Source organism: Choloepus didactylus, chromosome 1 (genome assembly GCF_015220235.1).
Source record: "Choloepus didactylus isolate mChoDid1 chromosome 1, mChoDid1.pri, whole genome shotgun sequence".
Taxonomy (NCBI): Eukaryota; Metazoa; Chordata; class Mammalia; order Pilosa; family Megalonychidae; genus Choloepus; species Choloepus didactylus.
The window spans coordinates 132,524,173-132,538,866 of NC_051307.1; positions in this window are offsets into that span (position 1 = coordinate 132,524,173).

Genomic DNA, 14,694 nt, shown 5'->3' on the forward strand with positions numbered 1-14,694 from the left:
TCCTCCCTGTGACTTTCTCTAACTCTGGCTTCTGGTTCCTTTCTTTTTAGCAAACCTCTAGTAATCTGGATTAAGATCCAACCTTATTCAGTTGGCCCACATCTTAATTTAAAATAACATCTTCCAGAGCTCCTATTTACAATAGTTTCATACCCACAGGAATGTGGATCAAGAATAAAAATATATCTAATTATATAATTTAAAAACAATTTAATAATCATGTATCAATAACAGCAGTAAATCAATTGGGGCAGAGACTATGTAATATTCTATCCTATAGTCCCAGAATGTTCTGTGGTTACTGAAGAGATGTTGGATGAAAAACGCCCTGTTTTTTCCAGAGGAACATTCAGTGTTTTTCCTTTGTCTACTGAAAGAGAAAGAAATCTCTAAAGAGAGCTGCCTTGGACACACCCTTTCTCCTAGAGTTTTCTCTTTTTACAGGCATCATGAAACTATCCTAGATATTGATGCTGCTGCTGCTGTTAGTTCCAAGCAATGCATTTACATAGCTCCTAGCAATGCATTTACAGTGAGACAGTTCTTCCCCTTTAACAAGCAAAGATAACATTATATCTGTGCAGAGGTTTGCACTCTTGGCAGAGCTAAACAATCAGCTAGGAAGATTAAAGTTGCAGGACCCTGGGACAAAGTTTCTTCATTCAACAAATGTCATTAGAACACCTATTTGTCAGACAAAATGCTGGGTTCTTTGTGTGTACTAGAGAAAAGACAATTCATTTCCTCGGGAAGGTTCCAATCCTTTGGAAAAACAGACGAACAACTATGATTAAAAGGACCCCACAGTATTTAGCCTCTATGGGAGGACACAGGGTGGACAGCGGAGAAGGTGAAGTACATGGACTCCTGTCTGTCTGCCTAAAGGGCATCATGCAATGTGAAGCTGAGAAGTGGGAAGAGGAAGATGGAAACACCATGGGACCAAGAAATTAAACAGACCGAAGAGTTTTAACACATTCATGTGTCTTATTTCTGAGGGGAAACTCATTTTAAAAATCTGGTTGAATACCTTCAATTTACAGAGCCGGAAGGAGGATGCTTGACCTCTTCATGGCTACACAGGGAGAGAACTTAAGTTAGAACTCCCATCCCTGGGCGTTCCCCAACACTCCCAGTTCTTTCCCTTTTCCATTTGAGAGTGAAAAAGGAAAGGACAGAGTATCTAATAGATAAAACACAGTCTATTTATTTTCACTAATATAAATGTACCAACAAACCATTTTTTTATTACCTTGCATTTGATAATAGATAGAAAAGCCTAAAAAGTTATAAAAAGAATTTTCAGTTGTAATGGAAGGTTGCACTGATACTTCGCTGAGGAAACAGTGAGTTAGCACTATGCATGAGCTATCAGCTGTCAATTATGAGATGAGTAAGCAACATTGAGTTTCTAAAATGATGTAACAGGAAGTTTCATGTATGTGTATATATATACATATATGTATATATAAGGTTTGTTTATTATATATATGTAATTTATATATACAAGTCTGGTTGAAAATATTTAAAGAGCATAATAAGAAGAGCATGGATTAAAACCCCATGTGCTCATAACCTCCTTATTATTTTGTGCATTGTTCCTCATAGATGATTTTTGAGATTGCTCTTTGAGTGTATAAAAATACTGCCATTACATATGACTTGTGAAACAGAGAGAGTGAATTAAAATTTGTTCATCACAGTGATAAAAAAAAAATGTAGCTTCCAATCCAGTTTCCGGTAATAATGATCGCATTTAGAAATAATCAAACTTATGTACTCAAACCATAATTGTGAATATAAAATGCCAACTCTGAATTATCTGCACAAATGGAGCTGTAGATAAGCCAAAATGGTAGATAATTCAAAAGTAATTTAAATTCAGTGTTTGGATTTTTTTAAATTGCATTTATATATGGCCATAGCAAATGTTCCTGGAATTGACTCAAGTAATGATGTTTATTGAGAAACTGGATTCAGTTTTCTCATGTTGCTCTATGCTTAATTCATCAATATAACATCTTGTGGGAAATAGGAAACACATCCTAGGCCAATTGATGCTGGCTCTGCATTAAGCAGTACTGAACTGCCTAAAAGAAAGTTCCCTGGAAAAGAAGTTTTTTCATATGTTACTGTCTAATTGGTTATATAATGAAGCTGGGATAAAAAAATTGGGTTGTTCTAATAGAATTCTAATTCAATGTGTTCACTTCTTCAGTCAGGCAGTCCTACAAATATTTATCAAGAGTTTATTTTGTATCAGACATTGTGCCAGGTATTGAAGACTCGTGATAAAGAATATTCCCTGGTGGATTTTTGCCACCATGGGCTCCAGTTGGTCTCTCTTAGAAATTTTTAAAGATTGCTCTTCTATAATTCTCTGATTTTCATTATTGTTGCTTTACAGTTTTGTATAGTCTTTGAAATTATTTCATATTTTAAGAGATTCTGGGTATTAACTATAAATACAGTGGATAGATTTACAGTATTGGGGACTGTCAGCAGTGTGATTATCAGGAGTGGCTGGCATTATTACAAATCAATAATGCATGAATGAATGAACTCACCTGATAATCCTCATTTAGTTAAGAATGTGTTTTCTGTTTGTATTTCTATAATGTGTACTATATTCTCCTTGATTATAGCTTGTAAGAAAGGGATAAGTTTAGCTTTCACATAGAGACAGCATGGGATAAGGAAAATGGAGGCAGAACCAGCTTAAGCAAGCCCTGTGGTAAAGGGAAGAAAGAGAGAATGTGTGCCAGCTCCTTATAAGGAAAAGTAACCATGGTTACTGGAATGTAAAAAAATAGGAGGTAAAATCAGAGGCAGGAACTCCCAGCAGAAAATTTAAACTGAATGAACTCTCTCACGTAGGCTGATCAATTCAAAATCTCAATAATGAGCTAGTTGGCTATCTGGGATAGGTTGATCAATTCAAAATCTCAATAATGAGCTAGTTGGCTCTCTTGGATAGGCTGTATGGGCTAGTTCTCTTGGATAGACTGTAACCTCTGTAGTACCCAGTCAATGGGGAAACAGGGAAGAGATTTGTACATTAGGAATAGGAGATTAAAAGCTCTCCATTCTCTTCCTCTGGTGCACCAGCCTACCATGTTTTTGGCTGTGTGCCCTTTCTTGCAAGATCTTAAATAAATTCTTTTCTCCTCCAGAACTGGGTAAGCATTTTTTGTATAATGCTTGTTTCTAACATAGCTGATATTTAATTTTTCTTTATATAATTATTTGGGTGGTGCCATATTTTATGACCTTAAATGACTGTTTCATCTATTCACAATTTTCCTTGGCTAACAGAGAATATGAGGATGAGAATGAGCAGATAGAATGCATGGACTGCAGACACGAGCTCATTCCTCATGGTTTCACCAGCCCGGCACCTAGCACACGATCAGCACCAGAGAAACACAGCAAAACAAAAGTGCAAAATCACTGTAGATGCTACCAGTGCCAACAGTAATTCTCATTTCCAAGTTTCAACAATCCAAGGAAATTCCAGTAATTGTGGCAGCAAAGTGAGGTTATTTTCCCCTTGGGATCAAATAATCAGTGACAGTTTAAACCTACAAATGTTGAAAACAATGGAGAAAATGTCCACAAAGGAAGAAAGCAGAAAATTATGGATGTCACCTGTCAATAAACTGCTAAGCACAGTGTTTTTTACAGACTTTTCTGCTAATTGATATTTGACTAAATGTATACTCAATACAATGTGGTCGAAAAAATATTTATTAATGCAATCAGATTGAATCATAAAGAGCCTTTTGTGCCACCTGAAATGAGTAAGACTGAGACAATAAAGCAGTACTGCAGCCATTAATAGAGCACTGATAGAGGGAAAAAGCCAAAGGAAAAAGGAGCAGAAGGTGGTGACAGAGTGAAAGCATCCTGTTTGAGAAAGAATGTCTTTTTATTCACCTTGATGATTATTTTCTGATTAATATCTTGCCTTTCCCTCTGTGCTCTCTGGCTAAAGTTCTATTATCTGTGACAAAACAGATACCACTAAAATTGTCTAAACTTGGGTTTCACTTAATAAAAAAAAACTCCATTTAATTTACACAAATTAATAAGCATAAATATAAGATAAATACAACTGACTCTGAAATGTGTAGCCATGACATTTTTATAATGAAAAAATGGCAACAATTTTACAGAATTGTTACTTCTTTTTATTTTTATGCAAAGAACTCCTCAGATGCCAATCATTTATTTTGATTTGCATTCCAGATTATCCATCTCAAATTCTGAACCATACATACAAACAATCTGAATATAGATTACATACATCATTTCCTATGATAATCATCATGGGAGGCAAAAATTCAACACTAAAAACAGAAAGCCAAACTCTTGGTAATTTTTCCCTTGAGGAAAATGCAAACAAGCTTGTGAGGCACCTTAATTTCTGCTTTGTAAATAGTCACTCAAGTACTTTCTTCTGAAATGGAAGTAAAGAAGAGTGATATCATCATCATAATAATGTGCACCAAAAATAGCAATAAACTTTAAAAATATTGTTAGGGAGGAAACTGATAAATGTTTTATGCCTTTTACTTGAAAGAGACATTTCTGTAGCTGACCTTCAAAATTCATTAAATCCATTAAATGATTAGCCTGCATTTACTGAAAGTGTCACTCATTTGAGGCCAATGTGGACAGTAATTAGCTGCTATCCTCTAAAATTCCAACTAAAAACTCCTCTTTTGAGGATTTTAACCCTATTTTAAGAACCCATCTCTTTAAAGTGATTTAATAATCATACAAGTGAATACCTATCCATAAGAAGAGATAATCACACTTCATCAGTCAATCACCTGTTTTAAGTGAAATATAAACTTTTGTGATGGCATCATGTCACTAAAATTAAATTCCAGACTAAGAACTGGGAGATTCAGCTCTGCCTAGGCATTTATCTGTGATAACTTTTATTTTATTGACAATGATCCAGTCATGACATGGAAAAAGGGAAGTATGAAAATAATATATACAAAGAGAAACATACATGTATATATGTGTGTATATATATATATACACACACACACATAAATGTCCATTTATATATTTAATATGAGCTATTTTAGGTAATTTGGTTTATAGCAACATTTCAGATATGGAGATTTAAAAACTATATTTCATATATGTGTATTTTAAACTTCAAAACATACTTCCAAACATCTACTAAATTAAATTCTTCCACTTGACCTGTCATACCCTTTGTGCTTTAAAATCAGAATAGCGAACTAAAATTTTAAATGTTTTAAACTCAGGAGGAGTTACTCATGGATCTTCAAACTAGGATTATCTTTTACAAAAATCTTCAGCACAAAATCCAAAATCTCATCACTTCCTACCACCTCCACCAATGCCTCTTTGTATGAACTACTGCCATCCTTGCTATTGCAGTAGCCTCGTGATGTTTGTATCTGTGTCTACTCTTGCAACGCAGCCAGCCTGCCTATTTTCCACAAAACATCCTTTTCACTTCACTTTTCAAAATGTCTGTCCATCTCACTGAAGAATCTGGATCTTTGAGTCATATTTTCACACTCCTCCTGTCAAATTTAGCCACACTATCCTCTTTAACACACACACACACACACACACTCACATGTACATATGCACTCACACATGAAGTGTGACACAGTTCTCACCCTTAATTCAGCCAGGTGTCTGCCCAGAGGACTTCTTTCTACCACAACTAGACTGGTGCCCTACTCTATCTACTTTCCACTTTATATCCTTTCTCTGCCTTATCTCCTCTCATCTGGTTTTATTTTCTCAGTTTTTTGTCACCTAATATATTATTGATTTTCTGCGTGCTGACACTTGAATGATGTCTCTATGATGTCAGAGTTTTTGTTTGTTTTGTTCATTGCTGTATATCTTGCACTTTGGCGCAGTGCCTGGCACATCAAGGGTGCTCAGTAAATATCCATCAAATGAAATAATTACACCTTTGGGATTCAAATTCAGCAATAGTAATCTCTAGACTTCAGGGTTCTCTACTTTTGTGAGTAGAGTGTGTATGTGTGCATATGTCTAGTGCAAAATCAACAGAAGCTATCTAGGCAAAAAATGGGAAAATACTGAAAAGAAGAAATAATAGAAATTATGGTCACCATGAATTCTACTACTCAGAAATACACATTATTAACATTTTGGTGAGTAGACTTCTAACCTAAGAAAACTCTGCCCCTGATTGAAAATGTATTTTATAATTAAGTTCTTTTTTCTTTTACTTTTTGCACTTGCATTTACAGGTATTCAAGTTTATTCTCTAGCTATGGAGGTTAAGAAGATGTGGTAGTTTAGAAGCTGTTACATATATACCACAGAAAAGGCTATGTTCCCTTAATCCATTCCTGTGAGTGCAGACCTCACTCCCAAAAAGGTAGGACTTTTTGATTTAGTTATTTCAATTGGGATGTGACTCACGTCATTCAAGGTGGGTCTTAATCCTCTTGCTGGAGTCCTTTATAAGAGGATAAAAGACCGCAAGAGAGACAGAGGCAAAAAGAGATGAAATTAAGAGACCTCATGGAAACAGCCCCAGAAAAGCTGAAGGGAAGCCATTGAAGCCAGAAGCTGGAAGGCAACAAACCTGGGAGGAGAAGACCAGCAAATGTTGCCATGTTCCTTGCTATCTGACAGAGGAGCCCAAGATTGCCAGCAGCCTTTCTTCAGAGAAGGTATCATCCTGTTGATGCCTTAATTTGGACATTTTCATGGCCTAAGAACTGTAAATTTGAAGTTAATAAATCCCCATTTTTGTAAAAGCCAACCTGTTTCTGATATATTGCATTTTGTCAGCTTTAGCAAACCAAAACAAGGTGTTTTTCAAGCCCCTATTTTATAGAGGCAAGAAAATAATTAAACTTATTATTAATGCTAATCAGTGGCCCAAAAAGCTTTCAAGTCAAAATTATATTTGGACACACATACCCGAAGACAATTCTCTCCTCTCAACTGTTTTTTTTGTTTGTTTGTTTGTTTGATTGTTTTTGTTATTTTTGCTTTCAAATTTTGACTACCTTATTCAGGTTTATTTAACAGAAGGAAAAATTTTAAAGAAACTCAATTTCCCTTCCTATATCTCTTTAATGTGCAATACAAAATTATTAGGATTGTATGTTAATTTGATTGTATTTGTTTTAATTTAAAGGGATTTTCAAGTAAAATTGAAAATTCTCTTTGAAAAAACATTTGCTTGTCAAAATGCTCAAAAATTTCATATTGCCCTAAACCAGTATAACAGTCCATTTCTACATTCTCAGGACTCAACAAAATGAAATGTAAGGATTTAAGGAGTAAAAAAGGCAAGAAGAAACAGATGTCTGATAAGCAAAGGGGATGATAAAAATGTAATACTTTTATACTAAGGCATAAAAATCTTAAAATGAATATGACATAATAACAAACATTTACACTTAAGGTGGGAATTTACAATATGAGATTTGTTCATTTTGTTCTCAAAATGCTCAGGGATTTTTAAAACTATTTTTATTCTTAGACCAAAGTCATCTCCTATTTCTTTTCAATTCTCCTGATGCTGGACATAGCCAATCCTGCAGGTATTTAAGCTGCACACATTCCCTGCCTTTGGGGAAAACTTACAGCTCCTTTACATCTGCCTCAGTCTCTTCCGCAGCATTTGCTGTAGGCTATGGTGCAGAGGTGATGTCTTTGGAGATTTAAAGGATGCACAGAAGCAGTTGAACATGAAAGTATGACAAAAGAAAAAAGAAGAAAGGAGGAAAGGATGATAAAGAACTATTTTTGTCTTTAAAAGGTCACTGTGAAATTTGTATTAAAAGACATGATAACAGCAACAAACAGCCATAGAGCTCTGCAGGAAAAGGCTTTATACCAACAGAGACTGGATCTCCACTCCCTTATTGTGAATTTTGCATTAGAATCAATTCCTGAGAGAGATCCTTGGGGAAGCGATTCATATTTGGGGAAGTGCTTTCTGGTAATAGAACAGAGCTGTTGACTTGAAAACACAGAAAGAGCCAGCAATTCAATAGAGTTCTTTTTCTTTTGAAAGTGCATCAACTCTTCCATTAGTAAGAATGACTGATGTCCTAAACTGCAACTAATTAATGTGGGAAAGAACATAAATGATACACAACCTATCCATTGTTAGAATTAGACCCCAATACCTTCTGAATCCAGACAGTGTTTTCCAAAAGGAATTTTATCTGTTTCATCATGAAATAATGCTACACACCAAATGAGCAATTATATACCTGATTCCAAGAAATATCCAGATTTCATATTAAAATATTTGATTACTGTAAACATTTCCTTTTAAATGTTTCTGAATAAATTCCATAACTGCTTCATTTAGGAGAAACAAAAGATGTCAGTGTAAATGGCAATACATCATAGTGATTCAGAACATAAATTCTGGAAGCAGACTGCCTCAGTTGGAAATCAAACACTGCCTCTTACTGTGTAAATGCGACCAAGTTTTTAATCTCTCTGGCCTCAGTTGCCTCAGCTGTAAAATGCAGATTATTGAGTGCCTACCTAAAATGGCTGTTGTGAGGATTTAAAGAGTTAATATGTGCCAAGACACTGGACAGTGTGTGGCACACAGGAAGGGCTATAAAGTTCTTGCTTTTACCATTATTTCAGTCACATGAAATAATTGGTTTATATCTCAATGACTACTTCTATTTGTATATTTCTTGAAAAAAACACCATTTTGCAAAACAAGGAAATAATGCAGATGTTTCTATACTGGCAATTTTAAACAGTGTTATTTTCCTTTCTGGCCACAGAAGAAAAAAAGTGACAGCATTAGACCTTTCCTGACTAGATTATATCCCCTTGTTATGGACTCCATAGTCCTCTGAACCTGACCTTCATAAGTATCAACTGAAACTATGTAGTTACACAATTTGCTGTTTAATGTCTAATCCCTCGGCCACCATTATACTACCAGACCCAGTATGTAGCACATAGAATGCAACCATTGATTATTCATTTCTTCATTCCACACAATAATAAATAGTTATTGAATGAATCGATATGTTAAAGAGAAAGAAAGGAGATGAGGTGGAGGAAAGTGAATGTGTCTGAAATCACCCTCAACAGTTTCAGGCCTTTTTCGGCCTAAGCATTTTAGAGCTACTATTCTCAAGGCCTGACACTTTTTACTTCCAAAACTACCATGTTCTGCTCACCTGATCCTGTCTCTGGGCTGCCCATGACTGCACTACATGCTGGGAGGAACTATCTGCTGCAGATTTGGCTTTAATACCTAAAGATCTGCTTCCTCACCTACTCTCCTATGATCTTTCTGCTCTTTCTGTACTTATCGTCATCCTGAGAAGAGTCTTAAATATCTGTTTTTGCTTTGTTCAGTTTGGACAATGAGCAATTCACATCAACAAGGCTGGACGACAGAGTTTAAAAAAAAAATCAGTAAAATAGTAGATCAGTAAAACAGTCATTTAACTTTTTAACTCATTTTATTTGCTTAATATCATAAAGGCAAAGCTACAGTTGTAAATAAATCCAAATATAATAAAAAGAGGTGAGGGTGAGGAAATAGGACAATTATAATGCTGCTCAAAGGCAATATGAGATATGATTCCTGTAGAAATAACCCAAATGATGCCAGCCTACTCTTCATGTCACTTATCTATAAAGAGAACATTTGCACTGAATATAAATTTGAGAAGCTAAAGCAGAAAGAATTCAACCTATGCCTGGATCTGAGGGTGGGAATCAGTAGTAAAAGTAATCAAGAAAATCAAATATAAGATATAAAGAAGGGGCCAAGAAAGATCTCAAGACTGACTAATGGCAAAGGCTGATGGTGAGCCTTGTTGTAGGACAGGCAACTGGGGATGTGGATCCTACGGAAAACTCACAGAGTGGTATTGCTCTGATTTACTTCCCATAATCCTGGGTATTTTCCTTTACTTTACAAGTCCAGAAACTGATTTTGTCCAACTACATGACATTATTTAATGGATTTTTGATGGTGTTGAGTGTGGGGTTAGATTTAACCTTACTTACAAGCTAATAAGTTAGCCTGCTATTGCATCATGGATGCAGGCAGAAGACATGAGACTCCTGGTTTAGAAACAAAAGACTGTATTATTCATGCACAATGAACAGCATGACCATCAGCATGTTGGTGTTGTCTCCCCTAGCCCCACAAACACCAGAGCCTAAATAGGAGTGATGTGAAGGGCTTAAATAGATGCCTATAAACACAAGGGTCTATGTTACAGTAGAGGAACACTGAGTCTGGGGAATCCCTGCTTTTATAGTAAGCAGTAACTACTCTTTGTCCAGGAAAAGACAATGTATCATTCCTATAGCTGCATAAAAATCCTTGAGAAGTTTCTCAAAGGAAGACTCTTAAAGGATTTGTTTTCTTGGCACATCCAACAAGAAGTGCAGGAATATGAGATATCCATGGAGGACTGTTTCTCCCAACAACTAGTGTTTTGTTTTGTTTTATTTTTTGTTTTTTCACTGTCCCACCAGGAAGAAAAGAAGCATATAAACAAACTCTAGCTCCACAAAATATAATGTTAGACTTCCAAATGACACAGGGGTACAAGAAAGACAGTGTCCAAATTTCAGGAAAAAAAAAAACTCTAAAATATCACATTATGAAGGACAATAAAATCAATCACGTTTTGAAAAATGAGAAAGACTTACATGAGCTAGAGCTGGAATTTTCATGGACCTACTTTACAAGGAGGGCAGAATGATGTACTACCATATTTCCCAAAATAATTTTATCAATGAGTTAGAGAATGGAAAAGAATTCTGCATTGCAAGCTGTCACATATGTACCAATTGCTGTTGAATGAGTAGAATTAAAATATTTTAAGTTACACACACACACACACACCTTGCAAAGAGCTGGTCCAAGAACTCAGTCTCATTCAATCATGTATGATAAGCCAAAAGACAACAACATGATATTTACAAATCTACAAGAGCAAGAAATTAGAGACCCATAACAAAAAATGACAAGCAAGGAACATCTCCAGAAAAGTACTGACAAGAATATGAATCATGACCAATATATCACCATGATTCAAGAACTTATTATAGCAAAATTGTATCATTAAAACAGGAGCATATTCTACTCTAAAGCACATATTTTTACAAAAGTCAGTGGGGCAAGGTCTACAAAATCCTCAAAGTCAGAAAGTTCATTCCAAGAAGTTAAGACCAGCCAAATGTCATGCTAATATGAAAGTAAAAGGCAAATATTTTTGAACATGCAAGAGTTTATAAAATACATTTCTTATGAAACCTTACTCAAAAGTAACTAGCAAATGAACTTCAAACAAAAGACTGAATGAAAAATGGTACAACTAAAAGGACTGTCAGTGATCATTAATCCATTAAACAGTAGAATCAAATCTCAAATAAATGTGAAGAATATGCTCACTGTCTTAGTTCTGCGTACCTAGAAAGCAAGCCTGAGGCAAAGCTTCCATGTTAAATGGAATTTATTGAGAGGTACAACCGCAGGGTACCGGAAAGTAAGGGAAAAGAAGGAGAGAAGATCAATACAAGGCAGCACTTCATCAAACTGGCCACAGCTACCGAAAATCCCCAGATGTTTACTCACAGCCCAGAAAGTCTTTCAAATAGGCCATGTGGAAACCTTATGACACAAAACAGTTTACCAGGGGAAGAATGGACACATATTTCTCACCTTCTGCTTCACCCTATAGGTATTAACTTCCAGCATTTCTGTGCTGCTTACTTGGTGCCTTTTGGCAGCTGCTAGGGAAGACAAATCCCTTTTCTTGCAGCAAGATATTTCATCTGAATCTGAGAGTGCAGGAGACAGAGCTTCCATGGGCTTGGGTAGCTCAGACCTCAGCTGAGAGTCACTGAGGCTTTTCACTGGCAAGCACACTGGAAACAAACCAAGAGTCTGATTCTTATACTGGGGGAGGCTGGGATGATTTGCAATGGTCTTCAGATTTCTCTATTGAAAAAATGATCAAGGTCTGGAGGGGAGATAGGGCTCAGCACATCTGCAGAGATGCATAAGCTTAGAGTGAGAGCAGCCAGATCAAGTACTGTAAGTCCTGGTGTTGCAGAAATTATAATAACTAACAAATTATGAGAAAGGGGAGAAAGTGTGGGAGATCATTTACCATTTCCTGCTCATTTCCTCATTGCCAGGGCTCAGAATATACAATTTAGGCTGATAAATCAAGTGATAGAGGTATAAGTAAATGTAAATCAATAAAGAATAGCACTGAAAATATTATAATAAGCTTAAATAGGGTGATAGAAAGGAGAGAGATAACATGTAAAAAGTGGAGATATACTCTTTCATTGTTTATATATACATACATACAATATTAAGAAATAGAAAAATAAGTACAGTATATAAAATTAAGTATATAAATGTAACAAGTAGAACTAAAATATAAACCTCCCAAATGCTCAGTAGAAGCACACACTAAAAAAACCCAAAGGAAACCCAAAGCACATAATGAAAGACTGTACTTTAAAAAGCAGAGGAAATAGAAAATATAATGCAAAATAGGGTGGTAGAAATAAGGTGACTCATCAGTGTCATAGGAATTAAAGGAAAGATGTCTGATTGGATCAATAATGTGCTATTTACAAGAGATAAATGAAAAAACATGACATGAACAGGTTGAACATGAAACATATAGAAATGGTATACCAGGTAAATAAAAATAAACAAAGCAATGGCTATGTTTTTAATATCGAAACATTAAATTCAGGATAGAAATAATTGAGACAGAAAAGAACAACTTATAATGGTAAATGAAAACAATTGAAAATGAAGAGAAAAATAATGTCAAATTACTAATTAATTGGGTCAATATTCTCAAATGAGAATCAGAAAATATAAGAAAAAATAAAAACAAAAATATTAGCTGATTTCAATTTATCTCTGTATGACAGATCAGGTGCATCAAAAAATAAGGATATATCATACCTATGTATAAAATTAATAAGGGAAATCTCATTGATGTACATAGCACTTCGTACAGCTAAAAGCGTATTCAATTCTGTGAAATATTCACACAAATACCATATGCAAATTTCCAAAAGTAGAAGTATAAAAAATTCTCTGATAAAAATGCAATACAAATTGAAATTAATAGTTCCAATAAAATCATGCTATCTGGAAAACAGAAACCCTCGGAAATGATTCTGGGGCCCAAGGGAAAATTTTAAATCTTAGTGTAAAATAATTAGGAAAAAAAAATAGTAAAACATTCCATGTCAGACCAAATTAGTGACCAGGGAAATATTTGTAATCTACTATACTCATATTGATAAATACGAACAAATGAACAGAAATTAATTATACATCAATATAAAAAGTTAGGAAAATAAAAATAAAATAAATTTTAAAAAGCAGAGTGAAGAGATGAGAGATAAAAATAATGAATTATAAAAAAAAATCTTAAATAAATACAGGAGCAGATTTTTTAAAATTATAATAATAATAAACTGGGTTACCTAATCAAAAAGGACGTAGAGCATGAATAAAAGAGAACATTAAACTGCAGAAATAGCTACAGATGTAAAGAGCTACCCTTTCTGTCACCATCAACCTTAAAATATGCCCACACAATTTCACAGTGCAAGTATTCCAACATTTAAGGAACAAATAATGTCAATATAATTCAAAATGTCCCTGTGCATAGAAAATGATGGATAGTTCCCAATTATTTTTAGGAAGCTCATATAACAATGGTTTAAAAAAAAATACAATGATAATATAGTAAGAAAGGAATGAGAGAGCAAGGGAGGGAGAGAAAGGGAGGGAGAAGTCAAGGAAGAGGGGAGAAAAAAATGTTATATGAAGACTTACTTATAACTACTGGTGCAAATATTCAAAAAAGTTAAAAAATCAGCAAGTTCTAAAACATAATGCATTACAATGAAGTAGATTTATTCCTATTCAGGATTGGTTAAGTATTGTGGAATTTATTAATAAATTTACTCACCATTTTGTTTTAAACAAAACATAAAACCATACTTGTTTTAAACAAGAGAAAGTGTCTAAATAAAATAGAAAAAGATAAAGACTTCCTTAACATGATTTGTCCTTACCCAAACAAACTCATCATGTTTAATGAGAAAGAACTAGAACCATTGGAATCATCCCATTATAGTCAATTAATGTTCATTGGCATCAATATTGTTTGACATTGTTCTAGATGTACCAGTCAAGACAATTAGGCAAAGGAAATAAATAATTGGCATAAAAGTTGGAAAGGATATGGCAAATTACTACCATTTCCTTGAAGTGTGACTTACACTGAAAAAATTCAAATCAAATATACAACTTGAAAATCCAAAAATTGTACCTGCAATAAAACATTTTTTAAAAATCCATGTGAAAAACCTTTACCATTAACAAAGTCAATAGAAAACTCAGAAAGTTAAGAAAAAAGAATTTATCACAAAGGGCTAATATCCTAAATATATGAATGGCCTTGATAAATAGATAAGAAAAATACTAAAACCCAATAAAAATGGGATACAAATGACAGTTCATTGAAAAGAAATATAATTGAATCTTAAATATATACGAAGATGCCCAAGCCCATTCATAACAAGAGAAATGGAAATTAAAATTGTGAGGTACCACTTTACACCTAATGTATAAAAAATGATAACACA